General features: G+C 43.0%; 1 protein-coding gene across 6 annotated transcripts in view; it reads left to right on the top strand.

Moving 5' to 3' along the window:
- The window catches only part of znf536 (zinc finger protein 536), a 208,303-nt gene that overhangs the window by 18,324 nt on the left and 169,175 nt on the right, over nucleotides 1-20,804 (top strand). For 3 of the 6 annotated variants that reach the window (XM_037095381.1, XM_037095376.1, XM_037095379.1), the window contains exon 2: nucleotides 9,037-9,118. The exons of 1 other annotated variant lie outside the window; for it this stretch is intronic. The gene's annotated coding sequence lies outside the window, so the exon portion shown is untranslated. Of the gene's footprint in view, nucleotides 1-1,693; nucleotides 1,768-9,036; nucleotides 9,119-20,804 lie in introns of all 6 variants that reach the window. 2 more of the 6 variants (XM_037095378.1, XM_037095377.1) reach the window with 1 other exon arrangement.

The following is a 20,804-nucleotide window of genomic DNA, read 5'->3' as shown; positions in this document are numbered from 1 at the left end:
AGATGGAAGAGGAGTAAAAGGAGGGGTGTGCGTGCATGTGTGTGTTGGATTATGTCTGTGCCGTTGCACTATTCCTTGATGTATGCACCATGTCAGGCAGTCATTGTCTCCTGGGTAAAGAATGATAGTTCAAATACCTAGCATCTCTCCCCTGGTGCTCCAAATGCTCGCCTTTGAAGTTTTTATAATCCATCTGTCATCTGCGAGCAGGGAGGGCACATGTTCTGTACCACTCAATTACCAAATTCTCTTTTTGCCAGCTACAATGAGACAGGAAGCAAATAATATGGGCGACCCTGAAAAAAGAGAGGGAGGGGTGGCGGTTGTGAGGGGGGGGGGGGTATAGAAAGAGAGAAAGAGAAAGAGGGAGGAATTGCTTGAAATCCTGCGTTCCTGGCTTTCTCACGCACTTGATTGTGTCCCCTCGCTGCCTCTCATAACAGGAGAACAAAGCCTGTTTGTTGTGGGTGGAATGCCTAAAATGTTTCCTACTGTTACAATTATGAAGAATTTGATTGAATGTGTATTGTTTCAAGGGCTTGGTGATTTTGATCATTTTTTAAAGTGCCTTAGATTGTTATTCTGCTTCCCTACTAGCAATAATAACCTACTAGCAAGACTCACCTAATCAAATTCCATTTGATATAAACATTTAATTTGTCATAAGGGCTGCTAGATGTCGCAAGTGGCTAGCGTCGGAGGGGGGGAGGAAAAAAAAAAAGTGTGTTTTGATTCTACATTATTCATTACTAACGCTTAAAGATGCATTCTGATAGGCTTTTTGTCAGCGGCTGGCTGGAGAATCTAATGAAGTTTGCCGCAGTTCTTGGTGTAAAAATCGTCTTTAATTGGCGAGCGCTTTGTTGTGCGCCGCTTTAAAGCTGCACTGAGGCGACCAGGAAAACTTCAGATAACCGTCTGAAAAATAACAACAGCAGCAGTTGCAAATTACGCCTCTGAAACAGATTTCATTTACATACGCCACAGGCCCCTTTTAAGGCGTCTACCTTTTAATTCTTTTTCATATTTAACACTCAATACGAAACAATAAAAAAAAAAAAAGCCTCAGATCTCTGTCTGTATCCTCGTTTACATTGAAAATCCCCGCCAGCCCCCCCAGCCGCCCCACTACCCCCGCCAGCCCCCCCCATCCAAAAGCATCCTCGCTGCGAAGAAGATGAAAAGATTGTTTTGAGAAACTCGAAAAGAAATTTGACATTCTTTGGTTGCTTCTGAAACTTCCAATATTCTGCCGTAATTGTTTCATACACGTTATATATCTTCATTTGGGGAGAATGGGGGAGATGAAGAACACGTCGGCTTCTTTCTTCCTGAATAAAAGGCAACAGAACCCATCTGGTTGGGTGAAACACGGCTGGCCCTCTCGCGCTCATCGCTGAAATAATACTCCCTCTAATGACTCCCACATATTCTGAAATCTCCCTTTTGAAATTGGTCTTGGCAGATTATTTGCAGGTACTTGAGTTGCATCTGTTTGCAATTTTGCAAATGTGGAAGACTTTAATGCCGGGCAGGGGCGGGTAGCAGAGAAAAGTCTATTTTAATCCCTGGGATAACACCGGCTGCCAGTATGAACGCGCCTGGGTAGCGGCCTGCACCTAAACCCAATTCTTGACCTGTCTTTAGGTGACAATATTTTGATGCCACGTTTCTCTTCGTTTATGATTCATAGCTGTCCGTACATGGGACCAGGACTGGTTTTAATCTGAGCGTCCTTTGGGGGCTTCAAGCGGGTGGTGTTTGCAGGTTAGTGTGAAAGCAGGTACAGTGCACTAAGAATACAAAAAATGTTCAAGCAGAAGGATCGGTGCATCAAATCAAGTCGTTTTTAAGCACGAGTAGAAAGAGACTAAGCACTTAACTTAAGTGCAAATTGGAGTGTTTTACCTCAGAGGGAAACATCTCACTCCGCTCCACTTTTTTGACAGCTGCTGTTGTGGCTTTCCTATGAAAACCACGTATCTCACTGGTCTGGTGATTTTGGATTTCACTCAGATAGACTGAGGAGATCCTTCTTAGGTTGAGAAATGTATCCAACTTCTTAAGTTGAATAAAATAAAATAAAAAAAGAAACTTCATTTCCCGACACGTGGCGAAAAAGAGGAGATACATGGTTTTCACGGGCTAGTGATGAAATTAAGATTGCATATTAAAGTACAATCAATTCACAGCATAGAATGCATTATGGCAGTGTATCACAGTATATGAAGTAGTTCCTCCACTCGACCAGCAGCAACAATAAATTGCCACTTACACATTAATGCACTAGCAATAATAAGGTAATAATATAGGATAACACCAGCTTTGAGTACTTCATTTTGCAGCTAATACTTACATACTTTACTGTAACATTTTGAATGCAGGACTTGAAATTGTGTATTTTTACCACAAAGTTTACCTTCCAACTTCATAAAAAAAGACACAAAGCACCTCCAGCCCTGCACATCCGTCTCACACACACACAGTCGTTTAACATGTATCCCGCAGATGACACGGCGCGGCAGTGTGTCAGGTGTTTGTATTGTCCGGTATAAAGTACAGTGATCAGCGAAGCTAAACCAAAGCTGAAATGATTGTGACTTCAGTCCTTATTATTTCTACCATGTGGTGAGCAGCTGACCGGCTTAAGCCTCCCCCGTTTTTTCAGCCCCGCGTCTCCCTCCCTCCCCCTTTTAAAACTGTAATAAGGTGCCCTATTGTCCTATGGCAGGGTGTACCGGGGCCACAGCCGAGCCCACCCGGCTGACTGTAATTGCATAGGTGGTTACAATTACATTAATTACATATTTCATCAACACTGTTTATCCAGCCGCACGGTAAATGAAGAAGCCAAACTTTTAACTCTGTCTTTTGTTTTCTGGCCCCCCCCCCCCCCCACCCCCCCGCGCCCCCCACCTTTTTTTTTTTTTTTTTTTTTTTGTGTGTGTGTGTGTGGTTGTTTTATTAGGAGCGAGGGGAGGGGAGGTGCCAGAGGAGGAATTATGCTGAAAGTGTATGCCTTGCAACTTTTCCCCTCCCTGTTGGAAATGTTTATTTGAACAGTAAGCTCATGATTTGAATATTTGTAATCCATGCTTAAATTTACAGGCCAGATGAACTTTTTGGCACAGAATGGCAACCATAAGTAGGATTTTGAGAAAAGCTTTACAAAATTTTAAGCCATGTGCAAGGCTTATATAATTTAGAAGGGGGGAAATATGCACAAATAAAACAGGCTCTGTCTTATTTACTTTACACGCGCTGAAAAAAACTGCATCATATGGCGCCTGACGTATATATGTTAGTTATGTCCTTCTGTCCACACTTCCAGAAAACAGAATCTAAAGCTAACAAGCAGTTGCCTGTGAACGCTTGACGGAAGACGAAAATGCTCCGGAGGCACGGGCACTTGAGTCGTTCTCCTGTGTCAGATGTAAATGAGCGTACTTCATATTGACTTGTGCTGGCGGGGATGCCACCCATATTGTAGGCCGGGTGGGTGGGTGGGTGGGTCAACCGGGCGAGTGGCAGAGAGAAAGCGGGAGAGAGAGAGCGAGAGAGAGAGAGAGAGAGAGAGAGAGAGAGCGAGAGAGAGAGAGAGAGAGAGAGGTCGCTGAGGCGGGCAGAGAAAAGGAAGACTTTCTTAAATGATGCTAATCAGTCCGGAGGGGCCTGGCCCTCTCTCCCTCATCAGCCTGCTGTAATTCAGATGTGCCGAGAACCTGGAATTAAATATGTCACTGTGAGCCGCGTGTGTTCCCGTGCATGTGTGTGTGTGTGTGTGTGCGGGCGTGTGCGTGCCGGCGTCTGTTTGCCTTGTGTCCACTTCTGTGTGCGTGCATGCACGGGGTGTTTAGGGGTTAAGTAGAACCAAATTAGTCGATGGGAGAACTAACAGCAGCAGTAGCTTTCTGTGTGGCTACTTCTTGGTGAATGTCAAGATGATTTAGCTGCTCTTCTGCTCGCCGTCTGTCTCTGAGCACTGGCCCTCCAATCACCGCTCGGAGCTGTCTGTTTTGTGGCCCTCCTTGCAACAAATGAATATTAAATCTGCGCTGGGCAACTTCACACACTGGCAAGAGGTTACAGACTGAAATATGAGGACGGCGAAGCCCAGAAATTCTGCAAGGTAACATCAGTAAACTGTCTTCTTCCGTGGTGTCCGCCGCCAGTGAAGGAGGTACTGCAAAGAGAACAACTTAGTCTGTATTTATCCGGTCTGGTTGCTTCCTGAGTTTCGCCCGTCAGGTCAACAGGGGACTCCCTTGACTTTTGCATGCATAAACCTGTATAATCCAGCTCATGGAGCTTTAACTCATACAAACCACACTAGATCAGTGCTGACCAGGGCTGGAACTTTAGCAATGTAATAATATATAGTCTAAAATTTGCAAAACCCGTGATTTCGATCTCAGTAAGCACTACATGCTTTTCCGCAAGTTTCTCCACATTTCATTCTTGAACAAAAACATACCGAGGTTCGATGAGGAGCTCTAGCGTCGATGAGTGCGAGCTCACGAAGGTGTCTGTGCTGTCTCTCTTTTCTTTTTTGTGCCAGTGAAGGGTGTATGTGTGTATTCTTGCTAACATATTGTGTGTGTGTTGGGGGGTGTGTGTGTGTGGGGTGGGTGGGAGTGTGTGTGTGCGCGGGGACGCCAGTTGGGCTAACAGCTGAATCATGGCTCAGCCGCTGCCCCTCGTAGTCCTTGGCAGTTAGCGGTGTGAAAAAGCCTTCTCTTTGAGGGCATTATATAGATTAATGTGCTGTGCCTCAGGCAGAGACACACACACCTCGCCAGGGAGGGATCCTGACCGTGTGTGTGTCTGAGTGTGTGTATTGTGTGCATTGGGGGGGTGTTAACAAGAGACTAGGGGAAGGTACCGTGAGTAAGCTGTGCGTGTGTGAGTGAGCGGGCACAAAAGAGCGAGGCAGAGAAAGAAGCCTGGGTGGCATTCAAATGTATTCCCCGTGAATTTTTGAATGATTTCTTGATATATTTTTCATGGTTTTACACTTGTTTGTGGTGGAAAAGTTATGCCGTGATAATAGAAATGATGCAATAAATAACACATTCCGTCATAAATAAGTAATGGCGGAGTGTAAAGTGTAAAAGATTTTACTCGTAGCCCGGCTCTCTGATGCGGCTGTACCTGTCTGCTTCACTTCCTTAACCCAGAAATGTGGCTAAATTCGCAGATATCAGAGTGCGTCCTCGCTTTCTGCTTGATTAAACTAAGAGTGTGTGGGCAATAAATGCACCGGAATACTGCACTGAATGCACTTGTATTAAACCTGCTACCTTTTTATACACCTGAATCTACATGTGTCCAGGGCTGCTGGGTGTCTGCAGGGGCAGATGGGGAGTCGATAGCTTTCCATCAAGGTATTTTTATGTGAATCGGAGGGGTGTTTATGAGGCCCGGGCGACCTGAGAGGGGAAGTCTCTCCTTGCCCCCTCTTTCTTACTGTCCCAACACTTAGCTGAATTAGTTCTCGGCTTAACCAAGTTAAAATCAGGGTGTAGCTGAGCTGATAAACGGTATCACAACAAACGCCGCAGCTGCTGGAAGCAAATGCAAATGGAAAAGTACAACGCAGTTGCCGCTCAAGTTAAAGCAAAAACCTTGTAGGGCTAAGCAGGACACTTTTAAGGCTTTTCTTTCGCTCTCTTGGTTTTCATGATTGCTCATATCTTTTATGTTTCCCCGTTGCTCATTTTCCTTCGCTTTGCTGAGAAATACAGGGGAGATTTTCCTTATCAGGATTTTAGCACATTCCATTCAAGGTTAGGAACATCTGTTGTTTTGTGTATGTGCTGGTGCGTGTGCGAGTGTGTGCATGTGACTTCAAGTTCTGAGGTTACTGGTTTGAGATTTTTATTTATTTATTTATTTTTTGCATCTTTGACATAATACTGTAGCTGCATAGCACGTGTTTACATGCACATACATGTACGTGTGCCCATGTATGTATGCGTATGCACATGTGTGTGTGTACTAATATGCAGCTCTCTCCAGCCAGCGGTCTAAATAGCCTACTTTTGTCTGACAACGGCATCAAGTCATGGAGGTGCACATATGCAGAAAGCTACTTGGAAAGGCCTCCTCGTAGCTGTCAGCTTTTATTATGCGCTGAGGTGTCATGTTTGTTAGGAAGCTGAGTGCAGATGGCAGAGTGGAAGAAATGGATCACTAATTTTAACAATGATTAATGAACAGAGATGGAAAATGAATTACATCGGACTATTGGAGGCAAAGAATATTTTCTCTGAAAATGTTAACTTCGGCTGCCAGGCAGCCGGCCGTGTTGTGGGAGTATATTGAGGAGGGGTAGGGAATGTGTGTGTGTTGGTGTGCATGTATGTGTGTTTGTTTGTATGTGTGTGTGTGCGTGTGTGTGTGTGTGTGTGCGAGCTAAGGTGCAATTTTCCCCCTGCATCTTTTGTAGAATCAACACTTCACTGCTCTTGCCTATTACTTTACTGTTCGCCTGCTTAAACACTGCCGGCTTTATACACATTGTTTTCCCCCTTATGTGTATTGCACTACCAGTTAAGGCACACACTCTTTAATAAGGTAAACACAGGAAAGGTTAGACTGTCTTAAAATGTTAGCTTTTCCCATTACTCTGCAGTGGGTTTTGATATCAAATCATCGATGTAGCAGATTCAATCAAGTGTCAGTAGCTTTTACAAGGTATTTCACTCCGGTAGAACAATAGCCAGCCTATATGTATATATATATATATATATATATATATATATATATATATATATATATATATATATATATATATATATATATATATATATATATATATATATATATACACCTTTTAGTGTTTGCAAGCCGTTTTTGTGACTCCACATTTAGTTTTGATCGTAAAAAAAAACCAGCAATAAAGTATGATCAGATCATCTTTTTTTTTTCTTCTAGTTTTCAAGGCAAAACAGCCTTTTGCGCAGTGTCCAGAAAATCAACCTGATGGATTCTGAGCTGTTTGATTGACTGATGGACACCTCATCAATCACACCGCATCGCCATGTTCGCGCGGGTTCGACATGACAGAGGAAATCAGTGTGTTTACCTTTCATACATCAGTGCTGCGATATCATATGGCAGTATAAAAAGCCGACGTGACATTCCTCATTGCTTGTGATCTGAGAGGAGTTCCTCATAGTTGCTCTTCTCTTCCTACCACTTTCTTTCCTTATAAAAGACAACCTGTCTCTTTGTTCCCCCCCCCCCTCTTCTACCCCTCCACCCCACCCCGTCACCCTGCCTGCCTGTATTTGTGTCTCTTTCAAGGTTTGCCTGGTGGGCGGTTGGTGCAACACGGTTTAATAGGTAGATGTGAACTATTTTGAATTTAATTAAGGGCCTGGTGGGAAATACGTAAAGGGAGAAAACAGAGCAACTTCTTGCGATGTTGTGTGTTTGTGTACATGTGTATGTGAATGCAAGGGAGACAGAGAGAGAGAGAGAGAGAGGGAAGGAGAGAGAGAGAGAGAGAGAGAGAGAGGGAGAGATCTCAGGTTACGGCAGCATATGCTAAGCACTCAGAAAACATACACAATGCCTTTGGTGAACAAGGTAGTCGGTATGCCCTTGGGAGCCAATTTAGATTGTGACTTAAGGCGATGTCGTGGCTTTGTGAGTGAGCGCGCGTGTGTGTGTGTGTTCTCTGCATGTGAGTGTGAGTTTTACTCTTAACGCTCCATTGAAACGGTAGTGGTGGGTAGGTCTGGGTGGCCCTCCTGCAGACCCTCCACATCTGTGTGCCTCCCCCCCCCCCCCCCCCGCTGCAGACTTAGCCTGCCTCTCTCCGTGACTGGCTGCCGCTCCACATCCACCAGCAGTCGCGTGAATCCAGTAAGATCCGCGCTTCTTTGCCGCTCGGAAAAATTTCAGCGAAGGCGCGCAGGAAAGAGCCCCACCTATAGGGCGTTGCGGGAACTCACCAGCTTTTTTCTGTCAGGGGGAACCGGGGCCCCCGGAGTAGCCTGATAAACACATCGTCCCTGCCGCACCGCATCGCTGTCACTGCGACTGACAGTTTGATCTCTGGGTAGCAGAGAGCAGAAACAGCACCGCGCTGAACACGTAACGCTAAAGGTTGAAAGCAAACACACATAGGCAAGGTCTCGCAGGTTCACCATCCGAGCAAACTTCGACAGATTTGAGCAAACGTTCTCAAAAGACGGAGGGTCAATCAAATCAGTTCTGCTTCAAAATGCTTCTTCAACAAAGACAGAAAAAAAAAAAAGTTAAACTTCTTCTGCTTTAATCAAACTTGAACACGTTTTTTTTTGCAGGGTTTATCTTTTGTAATTCCCCCCCCCCAAAAAAAAATCATGACTCATATTTAAAGTCAAAGCCCAGTAGCTGTCAGTTTCTTTACATCTCTCTGCGAAGCTTCTGCTCAAATGCTGTGCTACATGCTTGTTTTAAAGGGGAGTGGCAGTATCTCACTGCACATACTTTGTGTTGGCTTGATTATTTTTCTGGTGTTAAGCGGCCTGGCTTCAAGGCTGGAGCAGATAACATCCTGTGCTGTGCTGCGTAGGCTCTAACAGTTTTCTGCTCATGCTTTCTGAGGTTTTTTCTTTTGTTTTGTTTTTTTTTTTTTTTTCTTTTTCCCTGAACATTGCGTTTTAACACTCAATTGATAAACCTTGGCATTCTCGGTACGTGTCCCAGTGTGATTCCCTCGCCTTGATCTGGATATTATAGTGTCAAATTATAAAGTAATAATAATAAGAAAATGAAAAAGGGTTCGAGATTGATATGCACAAGCAATTATAGTTCATATATTTGTTAGATTACTCCGGGATGTGTAAATGACATCACGTCCTCACAGGAAGTCCTGAGGAAAAATAAAGATGTTGGGGGGTTTTGAGGGGGGGTGGGAGGGGGGGTGTAGAGGATCAGCGCACGATATTTTAATGGGCATTTCTCCTCTGTCTGTGTGGCAAACTTGTCAAGCTTCAGATGTGGGTAACTGTGAATTTCCTGGTGTGTGCGCTTTGTTTACAGGCTCTTGTCGTCCTACCTTCTGTGGAGCTGTCGGCACTCTTCCTGACATCCGGCATTCGTTCGAGCGGCGGCAGTCACACAGGTACGATCACACCAATTGATCACGGGGAATGGGGAGGATATTAAAGGTGTCTGTCACACTTACACGCCCGCATCTTTTGTTTCCATTTAAATCTTTGTTTATCCGGGAAAGTCAATTGAGCGTGCAGTTGTTAAGCAGTGCCATGCTTCCCGCTAACACTGCCGAGACGCTCGTATGTGGGAGCTGCCCCTTACAGCGTCCGTTGGTAGGTCAGCGGCTCGCTTTGGAGTTTCACAAAAAATAGTGAAAAGAGAGTTAGTTACCATCATCACTACCTTTTTTCCTTCCAGGCAGATTAAACTGAATGGACATCCAGCCTGTAATAAACCCTTGAGGCTTCCATCACACAAGGCATGAATGTTTTAAGTGTTAGAATAAATATTGGCATTTCACATTTCTGCAAAATGACAGATAAAATGAAACTTTGCATTTGACGTGTTGAAACACAACATTTACTTGGTTATAGGGTTCAGAAAACATCATGTTTGAGCATACCTGATTATGTTGCTACAAACGCAGCTGGGAAATGTCGCAACATTTTGTTTAAAATATCCACTTTTGGTGCCACAAACACAGCTGGAACATTTCCCAACGTCTTGGAAGAAAATATCCATTGGACGCAAATGTAAAAAAAAGTTATTCAGTCTTTTTCTCGGCAGCCTCCCTCAACTGACTGTAACGCCACATGACAAGTGTTGTAGAAATGTTATTATGTTTCATGCGGATTTGAATCGTGGCTCGATGTTTGAATCCTATGTTTAAGTTTCAGTTTATGTTTCAACCGATTTCAAGAAACTCATTTATTCTATGATAAAACTCAAATGTTCAGTTGAGTTGCTGTTCACACCTGGTAGCTACAACCTCAAAAAATGAGATGAAATGTTGATTCAGTGTATCAAACAACAAATGACAGCTGTGGACTACTTGCTTTTAAAACATTATTTTTCATGAGCTATTTGCTCCAAATATCGGATGTCTAGATTTGAGATGATTGGTTTGGTTTTAGGTCAAATTGACACTTTGTTGCTCTACAGAGCCACCTTGATTTTCTTCAGAATTTTACTCTGAGCGGTAATTTATGACGCTGAACACAATGTGATATGGTAAAATCCCAATTCATGAAATAATGTTGGCCTCACCAGACCCAGCTGTTATTTTTCTGTAAACATCGCAGGTGGGTGAGCTAAGTAAATCACTACAATGCCCAGTTTTTTGTTTCTACAGGTCTAAAATATGACGTGGAAATAGAGCAGCTGTTTCTCTTTTCCGCCCCAGTCATTGCTAGGCTAAATGTGTCTTGTGTGACCGATCACCTCCACTGAACACAGTCCTATCATCTCAAGTCCAGTTAATACAATGAGCAAGTCATGAAAGGTCTGATTTCGAAATACTTCTACTGCTCAATGAAATTAATATATGCCGTCTTGAGTGTAAGATGAGACTTCAAAACCTTCATTTTTTTTTTTCCACAAGTTGACCAAGCGACACAAAGTACTGCTCATCAACACATGACAACACATTAAGTGACTTCCAAGGAATTAAATACCATTATCCAGAATATAGTGACATTTTGACATGGGAAGCAGGATTAGGGCACGCAATAATATATAACTCCCTTTACTACTATAATGTCCTTTTCACCCACGTGTTTAAGAAATATTGACAGGTGTGTCATAAAAAATAAACACTAGTGTCCTTGTTTTCTCACTTCCGAGATTCGGTGCCAGTCGTTTCGGCACATATTGACTAAGGATACCAATGGGCAACCATCCCACCACCCCTACACACACACACACACACACCCACCCGCCTGTCGAAAAAGCCACAACACCGTCAATTCCTCTCCGTGTAGCTCAAGGAGACAATTAACAAACAGAGGTGACATGGTAAACAGGTGCAAGCCATTATTCCTGGAGCTGGAGGAGCGTGGCCACCCCATCTCTCACGGTGATGGGCTGTTATGGTGTGTGTACTGTACACGTGTCTATGTGTGTGTGTTGGTGAGTGATGGGGGATCACATGACAAGCACAAGTGAGGGATACGTCTGCTTCGTGGGGTTAGAATGCTTCAACCGCCTGGTTGCCTGTAATCAGTGTGTTATCGTCACCATCACTATCACCACCACCGTCATCATCATCATCATCATCATCATCATCATCACTGCTGTCACAGTGCCCATGCAACAGGAATTGGACTTTCTCTCGCTCATACACATCCCTCCAACATCAGTCTGCTTCTTTTCTTCCTCTCCTATTAACTGCGCCTCTCGCTCCTCTATACTGTTTTAATTCATAAACCGTCGTCATCCTGAGAGTTGGCTTCCTGAGAAAACACAGAACGAGACGAGGGGGTCAAGCGGGTTTGTAAAAATTGATTGCTTGCAAAGTGCTAATCAATGGAAACCTTTTCTCTCGAAGCTGGAAAATGCACGTTATAACATTTATTAAAGGATTCGGAGCGGCAGGGACCGAACATACTGTATATGGCAGCTGTCCTCTGCAGGACAAGCTGAGACGATGGCCTGTCTGAATGATCAGCCGGCATCCACATGTGCCTCACTAAAATGAAAAAAAACAAAAAAAAAACAACAAAAAACGAAAGAAAATGAATACATATTTAACTGCCAATGTAACATTCAGATGATGTCATTTCGGATCATATCTGGTTTCACGCTCCGCACTCAGATATTTTGTCTTCTTACCTTAATAACGATAATATGATTCCACATGTCTCCAGACAAGCCATGCCTTGGAAATGGTCTGTTGTTTTGAAACACATTTCGCCGGCTGTAGTTTTATTAATCAAATATAGCATGGGTGAGTCATGTCGTTTTGGCTTGTGTCATATCAGAGGTATGTGCCACAGATTTCCCTCATATTGGAAGCAGAGCTAACACATGCTCCCCTTGATGCATTCTCACACCATTTCTCACACGAAGTGGTCACACACAAACTCACAGATGCATACATCCAAACACTCGCGCACACACACGCACACACACACACACACACACACACACACACACACACACACACACACAGGCAGAAGACTTGTATAGTACGGGATTCATAAACAGACCTGCTCACACATACACACATGGTTGAGCATTAACAGACACACACACACAACCGAGCCACCACTGAATCAAAGGGGACCGGCTGTTGCTTCCACTGTATGTGTATCTATAGCACAGGTCTGAAGTCAAATCTAAATACATTTGATAAATGACTGTACCTGTCACGCGTGATCTCAAAAAAATGTTGGTCACACCATAAAGGTTCAGCAACAATAATAAAGTAATTAGTATAGTCTCAGATAACACTGACATGGGTCATTCTGCTGCAAAATGTGGACAAACTATTATAGGCCTAGATTTCTGAAAATTTCTATATTGTGTGAACTAATATTCAGACTGTCGGCCTTTGACTTGAAACAGAGTCATTATATATTGTGTTATTACGACTTTTACTTAACTATAAGCAGCTGGAAAATAAGGTCACCAAAACACTGCTTGAAGTTTGAAAGGTGGCGGGGCCTGCCAAATAAACATGTGTTTTATGGTCACTTTTTTTTTTTTTCAGTCATGAAAAGTGACTAAAGAGTTTCTTTACTTGGTTTGTTGAGGCATAAAAAGATTATCAGTCGATGAAGATCTTTCTCCTCTGATGAAGAAATGTCTTCCCCTAAACTATATAGTGCACCTTTAAATAATGTTGATGTTGTTTGGGCTTTTAATGATAAAGTGTAAAATACTATTTTGGTGTACCCACACAGCCACAATTCTCTGTGGTGATGTCCCAGATTGCCTTTTAATGCCCCCTAAGGAAAGGGTGTGAGCCTTTTTGCTTCTCGTATTTAAGTCCATATATTAGTGTAGGTCAGTAGTCAGCTAATTTGTGAAGAATGGAGTGATGTTTTTCACGATCACTACTTTCACTCAAACACGGCTTTCTTTCTGGCTGCCGTGCATTTGGGACTGTTTCTCTGAAGTTGATTTCCTCCAGTGTCACTTTGAAATTTTGAACCAAATCTGGTCGAGACAGACATATTTCCTTTTTTTTTTTTTTTTCCACACCAAAACCTGACATCAATTACACTGCTGGAAATACCAGCGTGATTTCAAACAAACTACAAATTGTAACCTACACTCCATTGTAAGCTGTTTTTTTTTCTCCTTCCCTCCGAGAAGATGTAAAAAGAACAACATAAGGTGCAGGGGTGGTGGGTGGAGAGGGGTCAATTTTCCCACAGTTTCCTCTTCAGTGTTGTTGGTTAAGATTGTCACTGTTGTGTGCTACTCTACCCCGCTGGTATAAATAAGACATGATTGGCATCACAGCAGAAGAAAAAACTCTCTCTCTCTCACTCTGTGTCTCTCTTTATCTCTGTCTCTCTCTCTGACAGCCTTCATTTGCTGGAGGAGTGGCAGACTTGGTGGGAGTTAATGATTATAATTATTTAGCTTTTTTTATTTCTATTTTTTTTACATTGTGGGATAATTATTTAAGAGGTTCGTGTAGTCATTGTTGTAATCAGTAAAGAGAGATTACAGAAAATCCGCATGCCAACAGATGGCATTTGGCTGTTGTTGTTGCTTCATATTAGACCCAGTGCAGCACACGCGGTAGCAGGCAGGCAAGAGTGAAGGGACAATCAGAAAGGGCCAAATTATAAAACAATTTGTCCTTCATCATAAATCAATTTATAATATCACTCCATCCCAGAAAAGAAAAGGAATCAAAAGTAGTTAGCCTTCTGTGTGCGTGTGTGTGTTCAATCGCACACTCATCTTCCCAAAGTGGTTGGGTTTGGGGCACGGTGGTTGTTGGTGGTGGGGTTTACAAAAAAAAAAAAAAACAAAAGCCCTTCAACGCAACAAACAGTATTTAACCAGAGAGCCCAGACCCCATGACTTTATCTATTAACACCACAACACGCTGCCATGGTCGTTCACACGCAACCCAATTCACAAAGAAGGTCAGCGCTCGTTAGCTTCGCTCCTCCGGGACACCGGCTGCTTCATCCACCTCCTGGACTGTAAGCTGGTGCCACTTTCACTTCATGCATTACATTTGCATATTACTCCTGTTTTTGTTTTTTTTGTTTTTTCTTTTCCAACTCTATGTCTAATTATGTAGTTCTATGTATTCCTTGACAAGTGAGAAAGAAAGAGATAAATACAAAGTGAGACGAGGGCACTTGCTATCCAGGGTCGGGGAGCAGGAGGAGCACCAAGGCCGCTGGCCTACATTCCTGACTAATTGTATAATTGGAAAAGCTCTCCAAATGAGCAAGCAAGCCCCCCCTCGAACCCCCCTCACCAACCACCTCACCCCTACTCACTTAACACCCCACCCCCCACCCCCACCCACTCACCCACACACCCACACACACGCACGGCCTTCAAAGCAAATCACAAAAGAGCATTTTGGGAATAATAATAATTTCAAAAAGCGTCCATTATTAATCCCACACACTAGCATCCCTGGCAGCGGCAGCTAGGCTGGTTAGCACCGGCAGCCCCCACCACCCCACACCATCCCCACACAATCACAATCATTATGTTAAACAGCAGTTCGATCTCAGCTGGCGTTGCACTAGTGTTAAATAAAGTTAAAACGACGATGTCCACTGAGAAAAATCATCAAACCCAACTTAATTTATCAAAATGTTCAACAGGACTAAAAGACAGTTGGGTTTGTGGCAACCGAAACAGGTAATTCAAGCCGAAATATAATCTTTTCCGAAACCCGAAGAAAGGCCAGTTTGTGCTAAACCTAACCAGCCATTAAGTACAGTTGTCACAACCTAACATATATAATTAAGACTTTAGTAGTGCAAAAGTTTCAACATATATGTGATACATTTCCAGCATATATTCTGGTGACTGGCTTGCTGTATTCACAGGCTCTATAGCACTCTAAACTGTACTCAGCAAACCAAATTGAATTTGAATTTCATGTGTAAAATTGTTAGAGGAACAAAGCAAATTGTTTTGAAAAGGGTGAAAAAGAAAAAAAACAACCTATGTAAACTTTCTTTTCATAAATAATATGGGATGACCTACCTGTGTGCTGTGTTAGCGCTCCTATTTTACTGTTAGTACTGGAGCTCATGGTCAAATTGGATTTCCTGATTTATGGCCCCTGCCACGCGCCGTTCATTTCCATGGCTACTGAAGGAGGGGTGGTGGTGGCGGGGTGGTGGTGGAATGATTTCTGAGGTCGACAGTGGTGTCTAACGGGATTGTGGGGTGCCGTTAAAACGAAGCCGTTAATTAATGCTATTGATCAGCAAAAAATAGAGGCAAATGTGATTTGCATACAGCCAAAGTGATCAATGCATTAACCGATTTTTTTTTTCTTCTACCCCCCTCTGAAATCTGATTTCCTGAGTTTTCAAAGTGAAAGAGAGGGAGTTCAGACTAATGTGGATCGATCGGGCGTCTCTCAGACAAGAATACAAAGCATTTTATTAGCCGGTGAAGGGTGAAACATACCGGGAGGGAAGACGCAGGTTGAAGTTGGGTTATGTATTAATGTCTCACTTCAACGAGAAGACATCATCTGCCTTTACATGTTGGTTTAAACTGTTATCAACATTGTCATGTTTTGTTTTTTTTTTTCCCTTTTCGCACACTGTACAGACAAACATGGTAATAAGGTGATATTTCTGCAGGGCTAAACTCAATCTGTTTTCTAAAAGGCAACAATGTAAAAAAGAAAAAAAAAACACATTGATGACAATAACAACAGGGGCTTGATAAAAAAACAAAAACACAAGAGGTGTTAAAAAAGCAATATGTTGTTTTCCCCCCCTCCTCCTCCTTTCTCTCCCTCTCTGTCAAGAGCAGCTTATTATAGCGTATTGATTTATAAAGCTTTAAATGTGATCCTTCATGTCCAAGTCAAGGGCAGGGAGTGAAAGAGAAAGGGAGAGAAGAAGAGAGGGAGGGAGAGAAAAAGAAAGGGGAAAAAAGGCAGAAAGACAGAGCAGACTGAGGCGAAGGGAAAAAGGCGTCTGGAGACGGATAGAGATAGAAAGAGAGCGTCCACGACATGGGGAAGTGACAGCAAGGCATTTTCAGAGCCGCTCTGGAACACAAAAGGGTAATTGTTTTAGCCCAGATGTTGCTTTCGCACAACAAGCAGGATACAATGTTCCTACTGAGCTGATGAGCCCAATCAGTGAAATGATTAAAAATTGATTTTGTCCCTGTAATTACAGTATGTAAACTACTTAGCCGGGATTGCAAAGGAAGTGATTTTCTAATTACGTATATACTCTGGTGTCTAATGATTGGTTTTTTGAAGTAATGAAGAGAGGGTCCTAACGACTCCACTGTGTTCTGTTGTTGAAGGGAGAAGGCTAGAGAAGGGGAGTGTGGGGGGAGTTGGGGGGGGGGGGGAGCATCGTTAGGGCAAGACAGCAGGCTTGGATACAAAAGGGGGATGAAAATTGAATTTTTGCCAGCCAGTGCTAGCACGCTAACACGGGGGCCCTGTGTTCGTTTGCATGGGATCTGGAAGCTAAATGGAGGCTGTGACTTCTCATGGGGGTCACCAGGCCCTAACCAGCCCCGGCAATCTGGACCCTGCAATTATAACCTCATGGGGGGGGTCAGGGTCGCACAGGACACAAGCACACAGAGATAAGAATACAGTCGGCCACTTCTGCTCTGTGTGTACTTCAATCGAGTAACTTCTGACAGGAACCGACTCCTCAGGATTAAAGCCCACAGCGGCAGCACACTGAGAACGATGCTGCAGTTGGAGCTGCGTCTGTGTCCTGTGATGTACATGTACAGCGATACAGGTTTCATTTTATTGCGATTTACACGTCTGTTAGACTGATCTGAGTCTAAATGTTCGGCAAAGTCCAACCATCTACTGGCTCCAGTGTTATATTTAGCACACAGGCACGAGAGTGGTATCAATCATCTTATCTAACTCTTGCCAAGGAAGCAAATGATCTTATTTCCCAAAAAAAGTTGAACGTTTCCTTCAAGAACTAAATTGAACCCTTGCCCATATCGATGCCGCAGCACTATCCTTACTTGGTCTCGTGTGACGAGCACCTGACGGCTGCTAATCCGAGCTAATATTAACATACTTCATATAAATCTGTGTGACTGGCATCACTGAGTTTTGCTGACTGACTTCGTGATGTACTCTTATGCTATGTTGAAACGCTCACCATTATTCAATAACATCGCCGGATGAGGAAGTTGTATAGGCTGTTCCATATTATTTTAAACCTCCTTCTAAAACTGAGCAATTTTGATTTTTCTTTCCTTTTAAATGAATAAACTTCAAAATTAACTATATATAAACTGCACATTGTTTCGAAAATGCAACCACACATCGCTTCTTGTCTAAAACTCTTTGAGATCCCCAAATCAGGGATTGCATTCAAAAAAAGAACAATACAATTTAAAGAAAAAAAAAATACCTTGTTGTGCCTCTAAATGTTGTTCAATATCACCAAGTCAGATTCTTTTTTTTTTTTTTTTGGATAATAAACAGCAACAAACAGAGACCAGGGCCCTAGTTCCTGATATTGATGTTGTGAAAGCAGTGAAACGTCTTAATAAAGGAGTGCAGGCGCACGCTGCCAAGAGCTTCTTATCATTTACTGTCCGTGATACTGGAGATGACACACGAATACACTGAAGTGTAAAACCGAAAGATAAGCAAGCAAATCTGACGCCGCCGTGTTGTTTTTAATGCAATTGTTAATAAACTAGCGTCAGTCATATTCTGGTGTACACAGGGATGTTGTTGTTTTCTTTTGTGGTACACTATAAAATTAAATTGCATATGTACCACTAAGTTGTTATAAAACTTTTTTTTTTTTTTTTTCACAAAACGGCATATGCAACAAATTGTAGTTGTATAAACAACACAAGAGATAAAGAGATAACAGACCTAAAATAAGGCAGTGGCACTTCCTGCAAGTCTCATAGAAAAATCAGCGACGAGTAGATTGTTGAACATGTGTATTTTCACTTTTACTTATTCAAACATTAGCACTCATTTTACATCAAGCGCCAACTCAAGAACGTCGTGCGTGTGCTCACGCCAAAAGTGTGGACATAAAAAAGTGAAACAATGAAAAATTAAAACAGACGCCTCAGACGCCCCTCGCCTCCTCAGAGTGCTTATGATCATTTCTCAGAGTATCAACAGTTACGTTGCTTTTGGGAAATACCTCCGCAGCTTACGATGGTTCACGAGACGGATTTTACATTCATTTTAGCGTTAAGATGCTTTTGGGGAAACAGGGCGGCATAATGTCTGAAAATCGCGCTTTCAAGAACAGTAACCATTTTAATTAGGATAATTCATTTTCGGCCTCAAAAAAGTGAATGATTGACTTCCTTTATGAAGGAAAGCGTCTCCGCAACTCTGCTTCTCTCACGTCGTTTCTCTTCCCTTCTCTTTTCCCCGGGTTCTTGACGCAACCTTTGACTCGGGCTGTAAATAAGAATCAACCGTCGAGTCCAGTACACAGTGTTATTTTGGTGATGCATTGAGACAAGTAAGGAGTCACTCTATCAGACAGGGAATATAGAGATAAACTTACAGGGTCGCAGAGCACATAAAGAGCACATAAATCATATCACACAGAATGAGTCACTGCCTCAACCAGGGCTGCACTCGCCCCTCTTCTTCTCTGCTCTTAACATATCTAACAGAGCCGGACGTATTTTCTTATCCTTATCTTCTGTTCAATATTCAATATTTAATTATGACTTTTTTTTTTTTTATGAAGATTTTTTTTTTTTTTTTTTTCTGAAGAAATAAAAGGACCTGAGTTAAGCCTATGATTATTGGGAGGGAAAGATCTGTGGTTTTTAGTTCCTTGGGAACATTAATAAGTGACAGAAAGCTAGATTAAGAAAGCCGGGATGCGGCTGGAAAGAAAAACGACAAAGCTTTGAAATGCTGCCAGTATCACCAACTGCACTCTTCTGACACAGCTGATTGTAAGAGAAGCCGATAGCGCAGACGGCGTAGCCCTTTAATAATTCATTTAGTTAGGCTATGATCTATCATTTTGTACCTTTTGACATGCGATATTGAAATTTAATATTGCATCAATACAAATGATATATTGCCAGTCGTCAGAAGAAAGGATGTGGATTGCAGAAAGATCTCTGCAAATGTCTTTTCACTCCTCTCTCTTTTCCCTCTCCAAAGCTTCATTGTACTGTAGTAGAAAGGCATAAGAGAAACATCTGTCTCCCCCCCCCCCCGCTTCCTTTTCTGCCCGCTTTGATATGTGTGTTTAAAAAAATGACAACTTAAAATGCTCAGGGAGAAAGTCTCCTGCTCAAACCAGAGTCAAGAGAGGCTTGGAGAGAGAAAAAAGGGGGAGTGGGTGAGAAGCAGACGGAACATGACAGCAGTGGCTGAGGGAGACGTCACGCGTTGTCAAGGTCTTTGACATGACTCTTTAGTGCGGTGAAATCCCACAGGCGATATTCGGGCTGCAAGCGGAGCGTTAGGTGCTGGGAACCAAAGGCTGCTGTTGTGGTGTCAGTCTAGCCTGGCTCACAGACTGCTTGGTGTACGCAGTCTGCGCAGCGAGATAGGGATGCATCGATAGCAACACTGGCTGATGTCAGTCTGAAGTAGATTATATGTGTCAGAGGATTTCCTCTCCACTAAATGCTGCTACTGAGGGAGACAAGGCGAAAAAAAAGAAGAAAAAAGAAAGAAAGTTGATTTTCCACATTTTCTGCTCTTTCGCATAGAAGATAAAGATTTCCGTCGTTTTCCAGCGATAACCGCTCAAAGTTCAGAACTTACCGCACCGTTCGTGTTGACCAGGACGAAAATGATCGCGAAGATTTGCGTGAGAGCTCCTTCTGGGCATCGCTAATGTGAAGGTGCTAACACATCCGCAAATCCTTTTCTTTATCCTGAACTGTGTTGATGATGACAGTTGGAAAGCGCAGGTCTACAGTCAGCCCAACCTGCAAACCATGGAAATGTTGAAACATTTCTTGTTCCTCTTGTCACAACACTTATGGTCTGGTTAGATTTAGGCAGAAAACAAAAAACAATCCTGGGTTAGGGTTAGGAAAAGATCATGTTTTGGCTTAAAATACTTGCTTTGGTCTACACAAACATGGATGGAAGTTGCCCGAGGTCGCCCTTAATATATCACAAAATTTCACACCTACAAATGCTGAAACGCAGACTTGAGCCGCGGTCATCAGCTCAGGGGTAAAGCCAGCGTCTTGTTATCTGAAGGCCGCTGGTTCAATTCCCCTGGTCTGCACGTGGGCAAGATACTGAACCCAAACTGTTCCTGATTTACTGGTCGGCACCTTGCATGGCAGCCGCCGCCATCAGTGTGTGAATGTATGTATGAATTACTGTAAACCCAAACACCCTCTTTATCTCTCATCCTACCAGTTCATTTTTTTGATTTTCAGACTGAAACATCATTATGCTTCAGTCCCCCCCTGCGCATTGTATTGCACCTTCTGCGGTACCCGTGCATGCAACAGTATGGTTAAGGACCCAAAAGATTTCGGTTGCGCATCTCTTCTCACGATATGCAAATGATGAACTGAAGTTCTCCGTGCTCCTGAGCTCAACTAAACTGCCGAAGACAGTGTTGGTGTGAACGTATCCTAACACCGCTTCATCACCATCCACTGACTGCCCATGT

The sequence above is a fragment of the Acanthopagrus latus genome, chromosome 4 (genome assembly GCF_904848185.1).
Source record: "Acanthopagrus latus isolate v.2019 chromosome 4, fAcaLat1.1, whole genome shotgun sequence".
Taxonomy (NCBI): Eukaryota; Metazoa; Chordata; class Actinopteri; order Spariformes; family Sparidae; genus Acanthopagrus; species Acanthopagrus latus.
This window is presented reverse-complemented; position numbering and strand designations above follow the sequence as displayed.